Source organism: Mus musculus, chromosome 2 (assembly GCF_000001635.26).
Source record: "Mus musculus strain C57BL/6J chromosome 2, GRCm38.p6 C57BL/6J".
Classification (NCBI taxonomy): Eukaryota; Metazoa; Chordata; class Mammalia; order Rodentia; family Muridae; genus Mus; species Mus musculus.
The window spans coordinates 48,944,149-48,966,009 of record NC_000068.7 but is presented as its reverse complement, the minus strand read 5'-3'; the positions used below and the strand labels follow the sequence as shown (position 1 = coordinate 48,966,009).

At 36.1% G+C, this 21,861-nt stretch overlaps 2 protein-coding genes across 28 annotated transcripts in view; one reads left to right on the top strand and one right to left on the bottom strand.

Annotated features, from left to right (window-relative positions):
- The window catches only part of Mbd5 (methyl-CpG binding domain protein 5), a 370,190-nt gene extending 353,679 nt beyond the window's left edge, over positions 1–16,511 (bottom strand). For 10 of the 13 annotated variants that reach the window (XR_003950018.1, XR_003950019.1, XM_030246624.1 and 7 more), the window contains exon 1: positions 15,835–15,918. The gene's annotated coding sequence lies outside the window, so the exon portion shown is untranslated. Of the gene's footprint in view, positions 1–15,834; positions 15,919–16,460 lie in introns of those variants that run through there. The other 3 variants (XM_030246630.1, NM_029924.2, XM_030246628.1) reach the window with 3 other exon arrangements.
- Positions 13,108–21,861, top strand: part of Orc4 (origin recognition complex, subunit 4) — a 50,079-nt gene continuing 41,325 nt past the window's right edge. For 3 of the 15 annotated variants that reach the window (XR_001782774.2, XR_374094.3, XM_006498066.4), the window contains exon 1: positions 16,583–16,893. The gene's annotated coding sequence lies outside the window, so the exon portion shown is untranslated. Of the gene's footprint in view, positions 15,893–15,913; positions 16,053–16,582; positions 16,917–21,861 lie in introns of those variants that run through there. The other 12 variants (NR_033442.2, NM_011958.4, NM_001177313.1 and 9 more) reach the window with 10 other exon arrangements.

Below are 21,861 nucleotides of genomic sequence, written 5' to 3'. Positions count from 1 at the left end.
ACTATTTTTGCATTCCTATATTCGTTTCTTTTATTGTCATTCTTTAAAAAAGTACTCAACATTTCTGTATCTCAGTCTCTTTATGACAATGGGGAGAACTACTCGAAAGAAATTAAACTGGATGTTTTATTCTTAATGAAATAAAAGAATTACAAGTCAAACTGCGTAAATTACTTAATATTATCTTTATATTATAATAAGTGCATATTATATATATATACAAATGTGTATATGTGTGTATACACACACATACATATATACACACAAAAAACTGAGAAAGTTACTTTTATTAGGTCCATTTTATTAATAAGACTGAATCAAAATGTTTCACATCCAACAAATTTAGCTCTAGAGTCCATGACCTTAAGCATTTTTATAGTATTACCAACTTAAGAAAAAAGAAATTAAGACTAAATATATATTTTTGTTGTCTTAATGGTAAAAGATTGCCAAAAGTCAATGTGCAAAACCTGAATTGACTGTATGCTAGATACAAGGATTAGACATTCTCTATAACATGTTCTCCACAACTTTTAGAGAATATCTTTAACTGTTAAGAAAAGCACAGGTTAGAATAGATGAATTAGACCAGATCATCAGTTATAAGTCATTATATAACTTTATAAAGGAAAAAAAAACAGTAGAAATTAAAAGGAAAATGTTAATCAATATCCACAAGATGCTAAGAGTTCATATGTTCTAAATTTAAAGCACGAAATAATGCTAAGAAAAGCATTAGCAAACAGTTTTCCTTATTAAAAAAAAAATACAGCACAGAATCTGAGTAGCTCCCCAAAAACTGAGTACTATAGTATGCAGTGCACAAAGCTGGCTCTCAGGTCGGGGGCTATCTCTCAAGCTCTAGTGCTTGCTGCTTAGTAATAAAAATGACTACAATGGATTACTAGTGATATCAATGAACACTGTGGCTGGAAAAGTGCAGAAGCACAAAAATATATTTAGTATTTAGCTTTATGGAGAAAGTCTGTGGCCTTTATTTCCCAGTGCTATAAAGATAGAGCAAAAGAATGGTATTTACTTACTCTTATATTCTTCACAGAAAATTGCCTATGTATTTATAAGAAGAAAGAAATATGAGGAAATACTTCCTACTTGTTTCTTAATGCTTTTTTGCTGCCTGTTAAAAGAATTAAATATATTACCTGAAGTCAATAATAGTCAAGCAGCAATCTACAGAATCATAGAGTTTAGGTCAGATGAACAGATAACAGGAAAGGGAAACAGGAAATAGGTATGAATGGCGGTGGGGAATGGCCAAATGGGAGAACCAAGTGGAGATGGGGAGCAGAGAAGAGAATGAGGAAGGAAATATTAGGAGAGATGGCTACGTTAAGGGCCATTTGAGAGTATGGAAGACTAATACAGTAGAAGTTTTCTAAAATATATACACATATGAAGATGAGTTAAATAAAATTGCCAAATAATGGGGGACACAGAGTCCAGCTGACCAACTCTTGTCACCAAATAAAGCTGCCAATACCGGGACTGCTTATAGATAATTGAGTTGTTGGCCAAAAGGGTCCCAAGTGAGCCCCCAAACAATCCAACCTGTTGCCAAGACTTCAAGTTGCTATCCACAAACTGACCAGTAAGGTCCTATTGATGAAAACAACACCTGAAAAACTCACTGAAATTAAAGAAGTCCAGCTGGTACCTGGAGCCTTCCTTGCTACACTCCAGCATCTTGGTCATAGGAAGGTACTTTGCATGCTACCAAGAGAGATGTAAATACCAAACCAGCCACAAACTCTTGGTTTAACAATGGTGTCCTGCCAGCAAGATATGCTAGTGAAATGCTGACCAAAAGCTTGTGGGGAGTAAACAACCAATATCTGATTTGACTTAAGGCCCACTCTCCTCCTGCAGCTGAAGGGAACACATACAGAGAAGCACAGCCTGACATTACAGTGACAGACTTTTGAATGATCAGCTCTAAATGAAGTATCGCCATCAAATCTCTCCTCTCAGGACTCGAGAAGCCTGTGAAAGGGGTGCAGAGAAAGGGTCCAAGCCAGAGAGACAAGAGGATGCCAAGAATACAAGCCTTCTAAGTCAGTATGATCAAAGTGCATAGGAACTCAAAGACAAGTCAGCAAGCACAAGGCCGACATGGGTCTGCAGCAGGTCCTTTGTTTATAGATTATGGCTTCTGTTTAGTGCTTTTATGGAATTCCTGAGCATGCAAATAAGTGGGTGAGTTTTCCTGTGCCTTCTCTTAGGCTCTTTCTTCTGTTTTTTTTTTTTTTTTTTTTGTCCAATTCTAATGCATCAGTTTTTGTTTTATCATAATGTTATTTTATTACTATCCTTTAGAAGCCTGTTTGTCTTCTATTGAGTGACTGAAAGGGATCCAGGGAGGGGAATTAGGGATAAACTGAAAGAGTAGAGAGAGCAGAAAGCATAATTAGAATATACTACATGAAGAAAAAATAAATCTACTTTCAATAAAAGATAAAAACAAAACCAGATTTTCGATCACATTCATATATATTAAAGTATACAATAAAATTCACAGATTGAATATATTACCTATAAAATTCTTGGTATAGTGTATGGGACACAATAAATAACTAATTAGGTTATTAGCAATTTCATTGGAGATTTGAAACTAGTACTCATAGATCCTAATATATGCTATATATCCTACCACCATTCTTTAATTATAACCTTATTTGATAACAGAGCCCTCGGGGACAGAAATACAATGCATTTATCACAGAACTAGTGTCTTTAGAAATATGCTTTGCTAGAAAAACGAGGTCTAAAGCAGAGGTACACAGCAATTTCTGAACAATGCCCAGACCAATCTTCAGTCCCACTTAGGAGATACAGCTGGCCCTTCTGGGTTAATGAACTCAGTAAGTTCTTGTCTCAGATATTATAAGCTTTTGAAGTAGTGGTGGTTTATGAACTCACTATTCCTTTTGGTACTGCAAAGAAATATGTATCAATGTTACCTATACTGTCATTCAGAATGCTGTATTCATAATAAATAAATTACTCTAAACATTTTTGTCACTCTTAGAGGTTAAAATATGCTTTGAAAAGCATAGTCTGAGCTGAGAAGACAGCTCAAGTAGTAAAGGTATTTGTCACCAAACCCCAACACTATGTCCCTTACCTTCATCTATTAACACTATCCTCTATCAACCTAGCACCTGAACGAGGCTTTTTCTTCATAATATAGATTGGTCAACCACAACCAGGTCCTTCTCTTTTGAAATGAGACATATTATTTTAATTCCCTTTTTAAGTTCTGCCTAGTTATCTCTAGAAAAGTATGTTATGTTCACAGTTTCCAATGTATTTCTGTTAAGTCTTATAAGATCTGAAACTAAAATCAAGACTGTATGGGAAAGTACAGTATTAGTTTTAGACTGAAATAAAATGTTCTTCCATAACAACCAGCCTATAACTAATTGTATGTTTTTCTCATTAATAATAAAGAATATTTGTCTAAGTATTAAACTTAAGGATCAAGGAAAATGTTGCTAACAACAAATGTCTTGGACTTTAGCTCCTATCTATGCCTGTGTCAGCTCTTGGGCTCTTCTCTTCAGCAAATGTTTCTTCATCATGATCAAGGGAACTCCTTCTCACAGGAATTACAGCCCAATAAGCAGTGCCTCGTAGCAGATGCCTCCTGGTTTGACTGAATTCTCTAATTACATTTCATGTAACTTTCCATGATAAAAGTTCTAATTCTGCATTATTTGGTGCAATTGTTTGATTAAATCCTTGTCCATGTCCAGGGTTTAGTTCTTGGAAGACAAACAATTATGATAATTCCTGAACATACATCCTAGTGAGTACATAATAGTTATCAACACGTTTATTCAAGAATGTTCACAATGTATTGGCAAGCCATTGGTTGGAGACAATGAATACCTAGTTCATAAGAACTACAATTTTAAAAATAGACATTAATTTCTTCTCAGCTGAGAAGAAGATACACATTTGTGGAAATAAATTTTCCTGTTTTCAAAAGGAAAAAACAAAAAACCCAAATCCCTGGTGGTAAGGGTAGAATACCATATATTTTAACTGCAGAACTACTTCAGGATAGATCAGATCCATCGAAATTTATGACATAAATGGAGAAAACATAAGCTATACTGTTTTCTTTTAGCATTTACATATAATATGTTGTGATGGTTTATATATTCTTGGGCCAGGGAGTGGCACCATTTGGAGGTGGGACCTGGATGGAGTAGGGGTGTCACTGTGGGTGTGGGCATAAAGTCCTCACCCTAGCTGCCTGGAAGTCAGTCTTCCACTAGCAGCCTTTGGATGAAGACATAGAACTCTCAGCTCTGCCCGCGCCATGCCTGCCTGGATACTGCCATGCTCCCACCTTGATGATAATGGACTGAACCTCTGAATCTATAAGCCAGCCCCAATTAAATGTTGTTTTTATAAGACTTGCCTTGGTCGTGGTGTCTGTTCACAGCAGTAAAACCCTAACTAAGACAGAAGTTGGTACCAGGGACTGGGGTATTGCTGTGATAGGCCTGACCATGCTTTTATTTGACAAAATGTGAACTTTGGATTTGGAAAGCAGTGGAATGCTTTAAATGAGGTTTAATGGGTCATCCTAGTAGGAATATGGAAGACTTTGTTGCTGGGAGTAATTTAACTGTGTTGACCTGGCCCAAGAGATTTCAAAGGAGAAGAATTTCGGAATGTGGCATAAAGACTGTTTTTGTGGTATACTGGTGAAGAATGTGGCACTTTTTGCCCTTTTCTGAAAAGTCTGCCTGAGGTTAAGGTGAAGAGACTCAGATTAATTGCATTGACAAAGGAAGTTTCAAAAAGCCCAAGAAGAGACTTTGTTCTCTGGTTAAGTCTTATGAAGAGAAGTTTGAACAAGAAGAGCAAGCTTAGAAAGGAAAATATAAAATATATGTTTTGAGTATTAAAGGGGTACTAGGAAGCAAAATAGAGCAAAATCCTGTGTTCTAGGAGATAACAGATTAGGGGAGTGGGACCTTGGGGCAAGATCCTACCCAGCTAAATTTAGATCCAGGAGTGGTGGTACACACCTTTAATCTCAGGAGACCAGCATGCTGATCTCTGCATTCAAGGTCAATCTACAGAGCAAGAACCAGGATAGCCAAGCTTATGCAGTGAAGGATTTGGAAAACAAAGCCAGTGATAATGTAACAGTACAAGGGGGTCATGTTCTAGTTCCTGCAAGCAGCAGAACTCGTCGGCAGCTTCAGCCATGTGGCTCTGGCTCTAGAGTTAAGAATGGAAAGAACTACTGGGACAACTGAAGCTGGTTAGCTGGAGCTAAGAAATTAGCAATGATTAAGAAAAGACCAGCATCACTGAGGTGAAATCTTCTGGGAATTGGTTTTTGGGAGCACAAAGAAGCTGTGGCTGGACTTGGTAATGTGTAAGAGTACCCAGGTGGTTCTGGTTTTGAAGGCATGAAGAACAGCTGAGGCTTGGCACTATAGTTATGGAAGGCCACTGGAGAAGGTGTAGCCTCAACTGTAGTTGATCGCCCAGGACTGACGGGGTCATGCAAAGGATTTGAGGCTTGGCACCATGAAGAGAGTCTATGAGAGGCTATTGGTGAAGCCTAGTTGGAGTGGAAAACCCCAGTGTATTGGAAATGTCAGTACCATGGGATGATCACCAAGAACAGGATGATCAACCTGAGCTTAGAGTGCTACAGAGGGCAGAGCTGGAGAAGTGATGCCAGCCCCTAGTAGGAGCCCAAAAGATCAAGTGGAATCCCAGACACTGAAACAAGAAGCTGTAGCATTGAAATTGCCTTGGAGACTCAAAGATGTTAAAGATGTCAGAGCCATGGGATACATGCTGAGGAAAGCTGATAACAGGGAGTGGAACCAGCCCAGGAGAAAGTAGTTTGTTGCAATCAACAAAGGTAAAAAAAGTAGAGATCTGAAGACAGCTTTGACATCAGCCATGGAGACGCAGAGTTTGGAGTTTGCCCAGCTGGTTTCTTGTCATTCTTTGGGGATTACAGTTAAGTGATTGGATGAATCTCAGAAGAGACCTTGAATTTAGGATTTTTAACATTGTTGAGACTGCTGTAGACTATGAGGACTTTAAAAGTTGGACTAAATGCATTTTGCATTATGTTATGTTTAAATATGGCCCCCAAAGACTCATGTGTTTGAACAAGTCTATGGGGACCAGGGAGTGGAATGTGATGGTTTGTATATTCTTGGGCCAGGGAGTGGCACCATTTGGAGGTGTGACCTGGTTGGAGTAGGTGTGTCACTGTGGGTGTGGGCTTAAGATCCTCACCCTAGTTGTCTGGAAGTCAGTCTTCCACTAGCAGCCTTTGGATGAAGACATAGAACTCTCAGCTCCTCCTGTGCCATGTCTGCCTGGATACTGCCATGCTCCCACCTTGATGATAATGGACTGAACCTCTGAACCTGTAAGCCAGCCCCAATTAAATGTTGTTTTTATAAGACTTGCCTTGGTCATGGTGTCTGTAACCCTAACTAAGACAGAAGTATACATCATAACTGCTCTCAAGAATCAACCTTGATATGAATTTTAATAAGCAAACAAAACATGTAATACTCTTGGAAATACTTAACTATCTGAACTACAGTGTTTCATTCCCAACTAATACCCAGATACACTAGCTTAAGATGCCAATGGACATTCTAGTGCTTATTGCACCATTACTCATTTTCTTAATCTTTGACTAAATTATTTTCCTCCCATTTTCCTGCTTATTTCCTTTCTGAGTTAGGTTTGGGGAATAAAAAAGTAAAACCAGAAATTTACATATATACCATTTCTAATCTCATCCTTACTTTTCCAGGTTATTTTGAACTTTACCATTTGTTTTTACACGTTAAAATTTTAATATTTGTTTTAATGTATTAAAAATAAATCTCTTGGGCTGCGTGTGGTGGTGCATGCCTTTAGTCCCAGCATTTGTGAAGTAGAGTTAGACAGATGGGCAGAGCTCTGTAAATTCCACGCACTACAGAGTAAGACCCTGTCTCCAAAAACAAACTAGCCACAACAAAATAATACTTAAAAACCAAATTTGCAAAAAAAAGAAAAAGAAAACCAAATTTTCCAAAGACATCTTCTCATTGGAAGGTTTGTCTTTACCTGAAATCTCTCCCTTCTATGACAACCTAATATTTCCCCTTATCCTCATTAACTTATCTTTCCCAAAAAGTACAATGTGATTAGCTTTATGGAATTCTAATACCTTCTTTATTAAGCATAGTTATATGATCATTTTCATACAATTTTACAAAAGTTTCTATAGTGATTTTTCAAGGACATATTTCAGTCACTTGAAAATAAAAAATGCATATTCTTAAAAACCTTCTGCTTTGTTTATGCCCTCAATCCAAACCAGTAGCTGAATACTGAAAAAAGTATAGCAATGTTAGGTGGCTCTGTGTTATCTGTATTTCGATGAACACACAGTAACTAGTGTCACTGATGAGCATGTGTAAGCATACTTTCTATCTCAGACTAAAGCTTCATAACTGACACCCTTCAGTATAAGTCCGGGTATATTCAAAGGATTTTCAGGAAGAAGTAAACTACTCCAAGGTACATTACACTATAGTCACTGTCCCTTCCTCAAAGGACAAGGCTTCATGTACTTATGTAAGAAGACTAGATCATTCTTTGATTGTGAATCAATCTACAATGACTTTAACAATACTAAATTCCCTTAAGATATTCAGGAATCCATCTATTCATGTGACTATTTGGTCAGGCCTATAATTTTCTGGGCAGTCTTTTTCTTGTTACTTTAACATATACTTTTTCATGATAAAATTGCTGTATAAATATGAACTTAGGAAATCAAATCTGAGTAATGCTAAAGCATATATTAATGTTAATACAAACATAAAATAGAGTTCTTTCATCTATCTGAATTCCAGACACAAAATTTCTATATATAAAAGATGCAAGTTAGTACATATATTCTAGATCTGTAGATATACCACACACTCACACACACAGCTCGCAGTGTATAAATGATGGAGAAAACAAGCACTACATTATCTGTACAAACATACATTCTCAGTACAAAAGAGTATTATACATACATTTTTATAAAAATGACAGCACACTGAACATATTATCTGAATTACTTTTGTACTTAGCTTATCTCAGAACTCTGTCCATGTATTTAACCTACACATCTAAATTTTGTGTATTTTTCATTTTTAACTTCAGATACTATACTGCATTTCTTACCTTTCTATCTTAAATTATTCCATATCAAAGTGAGCCATATATATCTTTCAATAATACTGTTTAAAGATTTTACTAGCAGTTTATTCTATATAAATTTTCACTTTTCCTAAATAATACATTTATATTGCATGTATCTGGATTTTAGCAAAATCATGTCTATAATATGTACATTAAGTCTATGAATAAATGAAGTAAAACAGAATTAGGAAAAAGCAATAAATTTAGCAAAAATGGCTACTAAAATAAAAAACCTAAATGTACATACAATTCTGACTAGTCTCAATAAGCTATACAAAAACAGATAAACAGCTACAGAAGTACTAAATTCATTATACCTTTATAAAAAGAAAACTAAACCCTTTAACAACATACTTAAACCACAGAATAAGAACAAGCAAAAGGAACAAGATAGAAAGCATGTAGGATTAAATTAAAAACTGTCATTACCACCTAGACTCCTTTCAGATACATAAAAACCCTGGAAACGTATGACTCCTCGTTTTATGTGTGGAAAGCAGCATGGCATTCTGTTCTTCAAACTAGAAGCAGGACCTGAATCAACTGACGAGCAAAGCAACCCCCAGGACAGAATGGGAAAAGTTAAAATAAACAAACAATCAAACAAAAACAAAAAACAAAAACAAAAACCCTTAGACCATTTAAGCAAATAGTTAGGCTTTATTATTTTCAAAAGAAATTGTTACAAAAATAAATAGAAAATACTATATTATTGCTTGTTTTATATATCTGTAAAAGATTTAAATGCTAACACTTCCTATATTAAAAAAATATATTCTTGGGAGCTGCAAAATCTAGCAAAGTCGACTGCAACACAAAATCATCACAAACATTACCAGCAATCCTTTTAGCTGGTATAGGCTTGCTGATACACAGTGAACTAAACACTGTAGCTTTAATTGAAATGTGAATGTTATAAACAGTTAGATGTCTGGCTCTGGCCAGCATTCTAATGCCATCAGCAGCACGGAGCTGGGAAGCATAAACAAACCTTTTAACTAGATTAGTCTCTAAAATGGCCAAGAAATCCTTTAGCACAAGCTCCATTGTGATAAATGTAGGAGGAGGAAAATAGTTTTGGAATAATGCTTTAAAAAAAAAACCCTGTCTCTACTGTGTTTCTAAATATTTCGATATGTAATATTTAATAATGACAAGCTCTATATTTGATTTTTTAAAATAAAAGTCCTTTTTTCTTTCCATTTTATGGCACTTTCACTTTAATTAGCAAATCCCAAATGAAGAGAAACAATTTAAAATATCACTATTTTGTTTCCTTGAATAATAGTAATGGCTAACATTTTTGTACTTGTAGTAATAAAAAACAATAACCATAGCAAGAAGGAGAAATGCAAATAAAATATAAGACTGGGTCTTAGGAAACATTTCCTTATTTATTTCTAGGTTCTGACATACAGACAACCAGTTAAGAAGTATGGTAACAAGGTAGGATCAAGAATTTAAGTTTAACAGTAACAACAAACCAAAAAATTTGCAGATTACTAAATCTGTTTACCTAACAAAAGTTTTAGTAAAAAATAATTTTTTCCACAAATTTTCTACCATGTAAGGTTGATAGTTTATTACATAACTCATTTTATTCCTTGTAGGTAATAATATATTCTAATAATTTGTTTAATGCTATGGAATTTAATGAAAATTTCTCTAAGACAAAGCTTTACAAGCCAATTATGCTACATCAAAATTTGTCATACCCAACTTTGAATGAAGTACAAGCTTTGTAGCTGCTTTGACATCATTAGCAATTTTTATTTCCTGTATGCCAACTTACGTTAGAAAATATAGATGTGTGTTAATCTATAAATATGTCACCTTTTTCTCTTTGAAGACTTATAGTTATTTAAACATTAAATTATTATGTAATATACTTATATCTCAAATAAAACTGATAAAAGAATTAGAATTCTTACTTTTAACTTATTTTTAGGTTTTCTAAAAAAAAAAAAAAAAGAAAGAATTTTGGACCACAGACTTATTCTCTAACAAGTTTAAAAAGTTTTCTCATATGTTGGGGAGGGTATGGGAGACTTTTGGGATAGCACTGGAAATGTAAATGAAGAAAATATCTAATAAAAATATGTGGACTTAAAAAAAAAGTTTTCTCATATGTCAGATAGCATTTGTAATTATCTATTCTGAGCTCCAACAGAAACAGAGTTCCTTAGCATTAAATGTTTTCAAAGAATGGAATAGTGCCCATTTGATGACAGTCAACCTGAGTATATTGTATGAAAATGCATTTACTAAGAAGGAACATAAAGATTAATGAACAACAAAAAAAAATTATTCTTTTTCATTAAAGAAAGCAACAGAAGCAAAAAAGCCAAACAAAAGAAAAATCAACTCTTACTGGTTAAATTTAAAATCTTTTAACTAGTGAAGATGCTCTTCAATATCCTGTTGTTTTGTGGTATTCTACCAACAAAACATATGTATAAAAACTGTTAGAAGAAATATCTTTGTACATACTATTGTAGCCTCCAACTTAACTTCATTTAGCAAAACACTGCATGTAATTCCATGCATGTAACAGGAAGTTGAATATGAAGAATTCTGTAATGATATTTTGCTATGTAAAGAGAAGACTGGCTTTATGGTTTAAGTGGCACACTGTTCTGTATGAGAGAGTGAAGCTTTTTAAAATTTTTTTTCTATCCTTATACACTGAAAATTTTTCCATTATCTTACTTATAAAGTTACTGGAGCCATTATGCTATTAGTTCTTTCCATGGTACAGATTGATAAAACTCTTTATTATGATTGTATTTTGAATTAACTACCCTATGTCTAACATAATATTGTATAATAATTAAATACTACTTGGTTAGTAAACAGTTTCCACATATGGAACACGACACAATAATGCAAATGCAAAGACTGAGTAAAACTGAATACATTCACTAAGGTGCTACACATTTCAAATAAATAATGACTACTTCTAGAATAGAAATCTAAGAATGAATGTGAAAGACTTAAGAATTTATCAGCTAGAGTCTATTCACTTCTCCAAGGTATTGAAGTGGCCAGAAGAGGTATCCACCCCTTTTCTCCAACTGTGAATCAACACTATTCTAAAACATGCACAGTAGAAACAGGGAAGCAAACGTAGCTTCTTCTCTCCGAGGTACTTTTCAATTATGCATTAAAGCTATTACAGAAACTGATATCAGAGTCTTTGCTTTTTAAAGAATTCATCTATTGAAAAAGTTCTAACTCATTTTATTAAAACTATAGAAGTAGTATCAAACATTGCAAATGTTTTAGAAATAAAATGAGAAACTTTTTCATGAGGATCTTGAATATGTACAGTATATACTAAAAATCCCAAAACTCATACAAAGTTGGTACTAATTCAGTGAACTTCAATAATATTGTTATGAATTGCTTAAAATATGGTACAAACACTCAAAATGAAAATGTATACCTTTAACACCTGCTATATGAGGTCTAAATATATACTGAGGGCAAACTAGTAAATTTGGAGAGAACTATCTTTTTTAATTTGAAAAAATTAATAAACATTTTAAATTATCTTCAAGTTAAAGAATTATAGTTAGAATAAAACCCAGCAGTGGTAGCCACATAGATAGCTTTATAGTCTAATAGTTGAATTGTGTGTCAATTGAAAACCCCTAAAGTACAGTATTAAATAGAAATTTTTTATATTTGTCTACTTTAATAAAATATAGTAATATAATCTCCTAAAATATGCATTGTTCTAACAGTACTCATATGGTCAATATTTTTTGGTTAAAAAAAATAAAGATTTGACCAATACATCTGTGGAATACAATTATGAAATCCGTTTACATGGAATTGCAGAGACTGTCCTTGTTTTCAAATGCCTAACATATGCCTGAGAGACGAAGATACTCTATAGATGTTTAATTAATAACTAAGAACAATCTACTTTTCACATACATTCAAAATCCCACAAAGTTTACAAAGATACAAAAGTTGGATATAGGCTCTCTGGCTGACTTCATGGGGTCCCACTGATGACTAGATGTAAATCTTCATATCCATAGAAAACTGGAAAGCTGATAATTCTCTGGGCATGAACCAAAAAAACACAAAGGGAAACATGTCACCTAAGCAACAACTGCTTTATAGAGCTGCCAAGAACAGCCTAATAACCCCAACTACTCAGAGCAACATCGACTTGGTGTACCTGAACAAGTGGACGTTTAAGCCAGATTTATGTCATGGCATAGTCAAAATAAGCCACTTCTGTCAAATTCTATCCTGATGAGGACTTGAAGGGAATGCATTTTTTATTCTTTGGACACTATACTTTTTAACAGCATTTAATTTGGTTGTTAATTAGGAAATGTGAGAGCCACAGCAAACATCAAGAAAAAAATTCTGAGGAAAACAAAAAACTTCCATGTATTAAAAATCATATCAATAAGGAGGGAAAAACATGAGAAGTTAATTTTATACTTCTTAGTTGAAAAAATCAAATAGATCTATTTTTAAAACTAATGTGGATTATGCCAACCACTTGGCCCTACTATGCACCATGTTTGCCATGAATGAAGTTGCATACAAATTCTCATCAGGTGAACTTTTGTCCTTAAGTGGTTCATTAAGTCAAACTTGCAAGTAAACATTTATAATTCTAATTGTTGTTGTAAATAGGGGTTCTCAAAACAAGAGGAAGAAATAGATTTGCTGAAATGATTACCTGGAGGTCTGAGGTAGGGGGTTAGCAGTTGAGAAAGTAGGACTGATTCAGAAAGGTGATAATCCACAAGCAGTGAAATCAGCACTACTTCATTGTAATGGGCAACAACGAATTTCTATAGCTTTACAAATGGGCAAATTATAGTTCTAAAGTCATATACCTTCACGTTCATAGAAAAGAACTAGCTTAGACAGGCATAGTAGCTGCTCACTTTTCCTCCCAGGACAGAGGAAGCAGAGGGTAGGTGGATCTCTGTGAGTTAAAAACAACTCTGGTCTAGATCATAGAGTTCCAGATCATAGACTCAGTCTTGAGAAAAGCCTATGTAGACTACTTTCAATAACTACATACGGAAATAGGCATGAAAATTTCATTTCTGGCATAAATAAATGAATAAAATAACAACAGCAACAAGAAACAAACAAAAAACCAATCATAGAATCCTTCAATTCTTCAGTACTTCTAAATATCACAGCACATAAAGGGTTAGGTAATATGACCTCAAAGGTATTATCTACGTGAAAGATTATCCTCCTAAAATATCAACAGTATTTAACACTCGGAATATAAGTTATACTAAAACTAGAATAAAAGGTTTTTAAGTCATGCCATTATCCTATTTACAGAAAATGCAGAGTCTTCTAATCAAAGTAGGACGGTTATGTAGGAAACAGGTGAATAGGAGCGGTTCCAAAGGAACTAATACAAGATATGGTAGCACTGTAACCCCACTGCTCACAAGGTTGAGGCAGGGTGGCATGAGCTCATGGACAGTCTCAGCTAAGTATCTGAGACCCTGTCTCAACAAAAAGGAAATACAAAGTAAGCACAGGCATTAAATTCCAGATTGAAAATTTTTACTTAGGTGCCTACTAGGCCAACACTCTCCCAACTGTCTATACAAGCTGCATACTTATAATTTTATCCGTTACATTACGGTTACTAGTTTTTAAGAAGACAGGAAATCTGAGGTGGACCAGTAATAGTATTACTATGGGAGAAACAACTTGGGATTAGCACTGATTTCTGCTTAAGTGAAGCAATCACATTTCAGAGAAAGGTGAAAAAAAGTGTTCAAATTCATAACAGAAATCAAAGAATTAGGACCATATTGATTACTGCTATAATTCCCCACTCTCTGTGTAAATGTCTACTTTTATATATGGTTGGTAATTAAAATTTTACTAGACAAGTTCTACATATGAAGTACTTTTAGGTTACTAAAATATGCATATATCATGTTTTGGCTTTACAATCAAGCAAAAAATATGAAACAAAAAAAAAGGATCATCACAGTGTACTACTACGTCAAAGATCACATGCCAAATGTCTTTATAGATTTATTTCTTCAATCCTTTTTGCTGATTGAATGACTGTTTTTCTATTGCTGACATAAATTATGGAATAAAAAAAACCAATGCGGTTTTTATAAAGTGAAAGAGAAGCATACAGATAGAATATGAATGTGTGTATCCATTTTCAAAGAAGGCTAAAGAAATGGATAAATGAAACAAAATATTACCTCCTAATGTAAGCTGTAACCATGAGGCCTACAACAGAAATATATTTTTAGTACTGCTGGAATAAAATTTGGCTCTATTTTGAAATATAGGTATAATATATAAATATAAAGAAAATATAGCACTATAAAATGAAAGCCATAAGAATATATCATATAGGAATACAGAATAGTTATTTTTAATCAAGACTGCTACTCTATAAATCTAAATCTAGATTTACCTTTCGATTGTTGCCAACTATAACAAACTACAACTTCATGATTTTTTAACTCATTAAAGTTTATTTTGGAAATTAATTTTGTTACATATGTGAACAATTTGTTCACAACAAAAATTGAGATGAAAACCTCTTCTCGGTTTACAACAGTAAATAAATAATTCAGTTAAAACTGAAGTGATACCAATCCAGCAAAATATTGATGGGGATATCTGGCCTTCTATGCAGCAAGAACAACATAAAGTTTTCAATGGGGATTACTTGTTCAGACAAGTTACAACGATTAGAGGGGGAAAAGTTAGTTATGAAATATCTAATATTTCCATGTTGTGGAAAATGAATACCAGAAAGGTATGTGGGAAAAGAGAATACCAATGGCATTTAAACTTTAAGCATTTTAAGCTTTAAATATATAGTCAAACATGAAGCAAATATTTTTTACAAAAAAAAAAAAAGAGAGAGAGAGAGAGACAAGTGTAAAATCCAACCAAAGGCCTTATGAAGTAAAATTTGAAATTCGCTATGCCATTCAGACAAAATGAAAAATGGAGAAGCTAAACACCTAACGTAAAACCAGTCAAGTCTTTCAACACTAAAGTCAATATCCAAGCCACAGACAAGCAAAGAGAGAGAAACACTCAGGTCTACAACTGGTTAAAGCAGTTCCAACACAATTCAGATCCCGACATTTTCCCACTCAGAAACAAATGCAGGCAGCTTTTCCTGAGGAAAGAGGAAAAAAAAATCTCTCCAAACGTAATTTTTTAAGTGACATCCAGAAAGTATGCCTCTTTTCTGTCTCTTTCCCTGGCGCCTCATTGGAGGAAGGAGGGGGTTGTTTTTGTATTCTCCCCCAGTGAAGCAAGACACAATCAGATGTTAGCTGGAGAAAGCACTTTTGACAACAGCAAATAAAAATAAAAGTGTCCTTCCTTCCCTGACAGGGTGGACACCCCACCTCACACACCCCTCCTCACTCCCGCCCCTCCTTCACTCCCCCCCCCCCCAGCACCACCCCCTCCTCACCCCGGAGCTCCACTGCGTATGAGGTTTGGTGCTACTGCTGCCCCGGAGTGAAAGTCAGAGCCAGAGGAAGGCAATGGAGCCCCCACAGACACACTTACCTTTCCTGCCCCCCACTTTTGAGTGCCTTCCCTGGAGCTGTGGAGGATGACACAAAGGGTAATAAAGGGGGGGAGTGGAGGAGGAGGAGGCGAAGGAGGAGGAGGAGAGCTGGGGAAGTGGCTGCTCCCGGTGTAGGGAGATGTCTTCAGCCAGGGCCAAGCAGCAGCAACAGCAACAGCAGCAGCAGCAGCAGCAGTAGCAGCAGCAGCAGCCAAGGGTCTGTGTTGCTAAGAGGCTTTTGGTCTCTTTCTCTCCTTCTCTCCCGGCCACAGAGAAGGAGGGTGGAGGGGGCTCTGGAAGCAGGCGTGTGGAGGGCTGAGCGGGTAGGAGTCGTGGATGGGGGTTTTTCTAAGAAGAAGAAACTCCTCTCCTCTCTCAGGCTCAATTCCCCCACTCGGGGCTCAGAGCTGGAGGGTGGGGGAGGAACTCGGCCGCCTTCCCCCCACCCCCCTCAATTCAAGGTTGAAGTGGGGTAAAATTAGTGTCCTGTCCCTTTAAAAATAGAAATAAAAGGTGCCCCCCCTCTGCCACTGCCTCTCTCTTCATCATCAGCTGCTGCTGCTGCTGGGGTCTCTCTGCTTGGGGGGGAGGGGGGGCTCGGGGAGACGAGACGGGAGGCACTCACTGCGCATGTCCCGTTCTGACGGGAGGCTGGTTGGTGGAAGGCAAGGAGGAGGGGGAGGGGAGGAAATGAGATGGTTTTCCCAGAAGGCTCCAAGGCGCTGGCGACCCGGAAGCCATTGTAAGCAGGGGGTAGCCGGGCGGGGGCGGGAAGAGGGAGGAAGTTGCTACTCTAGAGCAGCCCCAGCTGCCTCCTCCCTCCTCTGGGAGAGCGGAGGGACGGAAGTAGGCGGGGACCGACCTGAAAGCAGGTCACGTGGTGGGGCGGAGCGGGGGCGGGGCCGCCAAAGCCGGCCGGTCGCCGTGCATGCTGGGAGTTGCTGTGCGCGGTGGGCTGCAGTAGGAGCAGCGGGACTGAGAAGGTGGTGAACATCCTTCGGTCCTCACCGTCGGCGGCGGCCGGCTTTGCCCGATTTAGGCAGGCTTGACTGGGAGAGGTAAGGCCGGTCTCGTAGGCAAGGTGAGGGCCGCAGTGGCTACGGGCGGGTGGACAATCTGAGGGGAGTGGGAGGCTCGTGCAGGCCGGGTAGGCCTAAAGCAGGAGGCCTGCCCCTGGCTCTCGGCTTCCGGGAGCTGCTGTGGACGAAGCGGGCACAGAGCTCAGCAGAGACGGGCTACAGAAGGCTTTTGGGTGAGGAACATGATTGGGCAGTGTTGAGAGGTCAGGTTCTCTGCAGAGAGAGAAGCACTACCTGCTTTAGAGCGTGCGACATATTTGGAAAAACCTAACCAGATGTGTGCCTTTTGATCAGCTTCTGCGGTAGCCTTGCTCATACACATCCTGCCTTCCTGACTTTTCTGTTTTCTTTGGGATTTTGGAGAAGCTGTAGGCATGTAGGCAAGGAACGGGCAGGAAAGGTCTGAGTGAGGGCTCCCTGCATGCTCTCTGCCTTAATGCTGCAAACACAAAAGACTGCCCGTTTGAGGATGCTTGGGATTGTTTGGTCTTTCATACAGAGTTTTGTCACTAAAAAAGAAAAGCCTTGAAATATTCTTTTCTTGTGGAGCTAAAGAGAAAGCTTTTTGTCTGGGTGTTTCTTTTTTTTATAGTGAAATAACGGCTTCTTTTTCATTTTAACTTTCTTCGTTAGTCTTTTAGCTGGTTTTTGTCAAGATACATCGGAGGACTATTACCTCGTCTTTAATAATCCAAGTTACATTAAAAAAAATTCAAAATCGGAGATCTTCGCACTTACTCTTACTTAGTCTTAACTATTTTAGTTCTGCTCAGTAGGATTCAGTCTGTTAAAAGTTACACATTTTCCCGAATTGTTCTTGGTGCAAGTCTATACAGTACGCTATTTAATGTATCCATTGCACGGTGCTTTTTTTTTTTTTTCCTTCGTCCTAGGGAGGTAATTATGTCAGATGGGTTCAAAACAAAACTCCAGTGCCCTAAAATTTTTATTAGAAAACCAAGTCTCAATCTTCTTATAGAAAACTATTATGACCTAGGTAAAACTTTTAAATCCTGTTTTGTGTAATGGCCTAAGTGTGTGGGAAACTGCACAAAACACAGATGTAGAGAACGACTGTAGCATACATAACCTGTAACCACTATGAATCAAGAACCAAAACATGGGTAGCAGCTGGCAGGAACAGGCCCACTAATTGCTTCCAGGCCTCTCTTCCTCTGGTGCCACCTTACTATTATCTTGATTCTTGTGATTCACTGCTTTTCTTTTAGTAAAAATGTATGTCAGCGCTTCTAAACAAATTCTCAATTGGCCTCTTTTTATCTGCTTGTAGGTAGGTAGTTCACACACCCTATTAAGTCGGACCCTTTATTTACCTGGCTGAGATTTGACCCTGTTAATACATTTTGCTGTAATTTATATATTTTTTTGTTGTGGTGTAAGAGTTTCTAAGGTAAAGGCACTGTTTTTATAACTAAGCCACCATTAGTCTTAATGGACTTTGACTTGTATTCATTTCTTTACTACTAAATGATCTACATAGCTACATAATAATGATCTGAATACTACATAATTTTATGTGAATATAGCTATGTATTTTTATGAGTTGTATGTGGCTGTCTTCAGTTTCACCAAACATTTAGACTGGCATGCTGTCTCATCCCCCGGCCTCAGGTGTGAGCGAGCCTTACTTGTACCTTCTCACCAACAACTAGCTTTTAATTTTGTCAATCTAATGAGGGTAGTTTTATAATTTGCTCTGTGTTGAGTAAAGTTCTGTACTGGTGATATTGACTGTTTTCAGAAACTTGGCTGTTTGGATTTATTCATTCAGAAATTGTCTTTTAAATCATCCTTTTAAAGTCTTTTGTATAGTTTCTTTTTCTATTTTGCTGTTTTCCATAAGGATTTGTAGCATTGCGGCAGATAGATAATCTGTTCTTGTAATATTACATTCTTTTCTTTTTTTTTCTTTTTTTTTTTTTTTTATTGTTTTTTCAAGACAGGGTTTCTCTGTGTAGCCCTGGCTGTCCTGGAACTCACTTTGTAGACCAGGCTGGCCTCGAACTCAGAAATCCGCCTGCCTCTGCCTCCAAGTGCTGGGATTAAAGGCGTGCACCGCCGCTGCCACCACCACCCGGCCTAGTGTTACTTTTTTAATTTATATCTTGTTATTGTTTCTTGAACTTTCTATTTAGCTTTAACTCCAGGACATAGGGTTTCAACTTGGCCACCAGCCCCATGTGGCTTTTGAGCACTTGAAATGTATTGTTATAGGTAGTTTGACTTACAGTAGGAATTTTTTTTAGTGTTTTGTTGTTTCATTTTATATTTGAAAAGTGTGTAAAACACCTCAGCTTCTCATTATATTTGCTTGTTAAAATTTTAACTACTTTCACCTTTTTTGCTTTATTAAATATACTAGAAAATGTTAAATTAGGATTTACATTTATGTTGGACAGCAATATTAACAATAAATATTGACATAGATGTTTCTATATCTTGGCCACTTTCTTCTGATTAATGTCTTGCATTTCTAACTGTCTTTTTGGCATCCTTTTCCTTTTTCTTAGGATAGTCTGCAGAAGTTCCTTAATGCATTTAACCAGTTCTCTTGTTTCTTTGCTTCAAAGCTCTTGTTTTGCTTTCAGTTCTAAGGAATTATGGTTTCTTACAGCTTTGTGGATAGTTTTCAACACTTTGAAGATAACATTCTAATTGTTTTTTTAGCTTCTCTTATTAATTTGCAGAAATTTGCTCTAAATCTAATTCCTGTTGCATTTAAAGAGAATCTTTTTTTTTTTTTTTTTTTTTTTTAATACTTTGTCTGCTTTTTTACTCTGATGGGGGCCAGGTGGAATTCTTGGTCATGCTTTAGAGTCCTTCTGGATTGTCAGATCAGCATATCATTGTCTTTATAAAACATAGAAGGAAGTGTTAGTACTTACCTCCTCTAATTAAACCTTCACTTTCATTGTTAATTCAAAGAATTCAAGGTTATAATTTTTTTAGTGTGTTTTTGCTTACTTATAATATGTACTTATTTCTCAGGGGAGTGCAGCAGTTATATACTTTAGGAAATTAGAGGAATAGGTAGGTATGGGATAATGGTGTTTTTGAGAAATCACACTTTACTAGGAAAGATTCCTAGGGTTACTATCAGTCATAAATGACTTCTATCTAAATCTTGGAATTCCTTACTATAGACAACATTTTACAGGACTTAAACATATGTTAAAATCTTGCCATTTTCCCTTATCCTCCTTAGGTTGCCCTTAATTTCTCAAGGTAAGATGGGTAGTTTCTGAGTACCCACTTTTGGTGGACCTGGAGTTGTGGCCTCAGTTGACTCATCCTTTTTCTTAGGCAGAAATGACTGGATGTGGAGCTTTTCTCTGACTCTCTTCTTTCTAGATCCATGTAATTTCAAATTGCTTTATATCTTTTATTATCAAGTGTGTGCACATGTCTGTGTTTTGACTTCAGCAAGATGATCTGTCCAGTTTGCCTTAACCATAACTTTAAACCTCATATACTCTTTTTGTTGTTGGTTTAAATGAATGAAGTTCATGATTTTTGTGAATATGTGGCAAGGATATGTTGACCAGTAGCAGTTGTTTTGGACTAGAAATTACAGAAATACTCAATAGCTCTCTATCCAAAAGTAAGGTATTAGTGAGAGAATAGGCCTGCTCTGGTTTTTGGTTTTTCTTTTAGCATCCTTAACCGCCTATGTCAGTAAAAATATAAAATTAGTTTCCCTTTTTTAGTATATGTAAACAAATATATATATGTAAACAGATTATATATTGTATTTTACTTTTCTTTTGCTGCCAAGATTTAACTTCATTGGTACATTAAGCTATAATTCATCCATTTTCGTTACCATATACTAATATCTCTTACATTCATATATAGTGAAAAGATATATAAAAGGCTAAGATATTTGTATTAAAAAGCTACATCTATATCATCTTTAATAATTATTCCTAAAATTGTAAAGCAATATTATTTGAAGCTTAATAGTAGAAGAATTAGATAAAATAACTGAAAAAATGTCCTGAGACAGGAAACTGACAAGCAATATTATAACCTTCCTGGGCTAAGCAAAGTGCCAAGTAAAGAACAAAATATTTTAGCCTCTCCTGTAACAAAGAGTAGTGAGGTGATTTTAAATATAAACCATGTAGGGGTACATCTTCTTTTGTTTGTGTGTTTTGCTTTTTTGTTGGTTTTAAGACAAGATTTTCTTATGTAGTTCCAGGCTATTTATAGACTCCCTGTGTTGCCTAGGCTGGCCTTGAGTTTACCATGAATCTCTTCAGAGTCTAAAATACAAAATTAAAGCTTGAACTGCTATATGAAGTAGTGATTTTTACCTTTGAAATTATTGCCTTATAACAAAAACAAAGTGTTTAAAAATATTTTGTCGTTTTAATATCTGAAATGTCTTCTTGTACCACAGAGGCAAATTTGATTAGAGTAAGTTCCTACATTCCTGCTTATAAACACTGTCCAATCTTCTCTACTATTGACCTAGTTTCTAGTATGAACTCTTGCCTTAGTAAGTTGTATTAGTTTTAGTCCAGAGTTGACAATGGAATTGTCTTTGTGTTATATATTCTGAGAAAAAAAAATCTCTTGTGACTGTCCCCTATTAACTTTCCTCAGACATCGGACAACCATTGATATGTTGTCAATGTTTCTCAAGTTTTGCCTCTTTTGTCATTTATAGAGTTGAATAATGCATTCTTCTTTCACTTAGGAGTAGCTATCTAAAGTTTATTCCTGGCTTTTCATGGCTTCATGGCTCTATAGCACAGAAATAATCATTGCAGGGCTGTACCAGTTTATCCATTCTATCAAAAAACATACTGCTTCTAAATTTCCATGATAACTAATAAAAATTCTCGGTGGGATGGTAACATGTAGTTTTAATCACAGCTGTACAGGTATTTATGTATTAAATAACTTGAATTTGGGAGTTCC